At 49.5% G+C, this 1,779-nt stretch overlaps 1 non-coding gene across 1 annotated transcript; it reads right to left on the reverse strand.

Annotated features, from left to right (window-relative positions):
• Positions 1–303: 303 nt before the first annotated feature.
• Positions 304–379, reverse strand: trnaa-ugc (transfer RNA alanine (anticodon UGC)). The gene has a single exon. It is a non-coding gene; the product is annotated as a tRNA-Ala (tRNA).
• Between the last annotated feature and the right edge of the window lie 1,400 nt (positions 380–1,779).

Genomic DNA, 1,779 nt, shown 5'->3' on the forward strand with positions numbered 1-1,779 from the left:
TACAACTGAATAGGTATCCCCCTTTCTCTTTCCCTTTAAATTAACTCCTATTGGATACTGTGTTAGAAGCCAGTGTGACTCATGGCTTGTGTAAGTACTGTATGTGATTGCTTGGTAAAGAGGTCATCTCTTTGTGTTGTGAAGCGGGCTGGAGAAGACAGTATCCTGTAATTAATAATGATTGAACTAGTCTGTGTTGTGAATCAGGCTGGACACAGTACATTTACATTTACATTTAAGTCATTTAGCAGACGCTCTTATCCAGAGCGACTTACAAATTGGAAAGTTCATACATATTCATCCTGGTCCCCCGTGGGAATTGAACCCACAACCCTGGCGTTGCAAGCGCCATGCTCTACCAACTGAGCCACACGGGACCTAGTAGCCTGTAATTAATAATGATTGTATAACGACACAAGGCGAAACCCAGATGCAGACACAGGAGGCAGATGGTTCGAGTCTCTTCATATTTTTTGAACAACGAGGGGCAGGCAAGAGGCAAGTCGAGGCAAGAGTTCATAACTAGGTCATAGTCCAAACGGTACCGGGAGTTAGGCAGGCTCAGTGTCAGAACGAGGAGGACTAGAAAAGAGAGCGCTATGTAATGCCCCGCAGCACCACAATACAGACAACAGTTGGAGCTCAGCCTACATGAACGTTACCTAGGCAAAAAGCTCTGCCCAGTTTCATAGGCTCTAGTGTGTCCGACTCACCTGTCGCCAATGATTCTCGAGGGAACTCGGGTGGCTTCTGATCTTCTCGGAAATGCAGCCTTTGGGGACTTCTGGATTCCTTCGGAGGTGAGCAAGCAGCAGCGGACCTAGATCTGACCTCCTCTCACTCCTGCATTCCCGTAGACGCCCATCAATCCTAATGGTAAGGGAGATGACGGAATCGAGGTCCACCGGTAACTCCCGGGCTGCTAGCTCGTCTTTTATCTCCTCTGATAGTTCGTGAAGGAAGGTATCGAACAAGGCCTCTGGATTCGAGGCACTCTCGTCGGCCAAAGTGCTCCTGCATAGTCTGCCCCACGACGGGAGTTCTGATGTAATTTCAGTCGTTTTCGGGCCGCCTGTAATTAGTAATGATGGAACCATTCTCTGTGTTGTGAATCGGGCTGAAGACACAGTAGCCGTTAATTAATTAATGATGACCTCAGTGGATGTTGTCCACTTCATGAGGCAACGTGTGTGTGTGTGTGTGTGTGTGTGTGTGTGTGTGTGTGATATATCTTTGATGTTTATAGGCTGCAGGGTTGCAGAGTGTGTGTGTGTGTGTGGTGTGGTGTTGTGTGTGTGTGTGTGTGTGTGTGTGGTGTGTGTGTTGTGTGTGTGTGTGTGTGTGTGTGTGTGTGTGTGTTGTGTGTGTGTGTGTGTGTGTGTGTGTGATACATTTATTTTTACATGTATGTGTTTTGCGCATGCGAGTGTGTGTTTGGAGATGTTAAGCGGTGTAGACTGGTGCTTGACTCGCTACGAAGTTCAACTGAGTCTGGAGGAGCGAGGAAAGCCATAGAACAGCCTGACCACAAACCTGGCTCTGAGGGAGGGAGCGAGGAAGCCATAGAACAGCCTGACCACAAACCTGGCTCTGGAGGGAGGGGGAGGATCCACAGCACAGCCTGACCAACAAACCTGGCTCTGGAGGAGGGAGGGAGGATCCACAGCACAGCCTGACCACAAACCTGGCTCTGGAGGGAGGGAGGAAGCCATAGAACAGCCTGACAACAATCCTGGCTCTGGATGGGAGGGAGGAGGATCCACAGCACAGCCTGACCAC

The sequence above is a fragment of the Salvelinus sp. IW2-2015 genome, unplaced genomic scaffold (genome assembly GCF_002910315.2).
Source record: "Salvelinus sp. IW2-2015 unplaced genomic scaffold, ASM291031v2 Un_scaffold1990, whole genome shotgun sequence".
Classification (NCBI taxonomy): Eukaryota; Metazoa; Chordata; class Actinopteri; order Salmoniformes; family Salmonidae; genus Salvelinus; species Salvelinus sp. IW2-2015.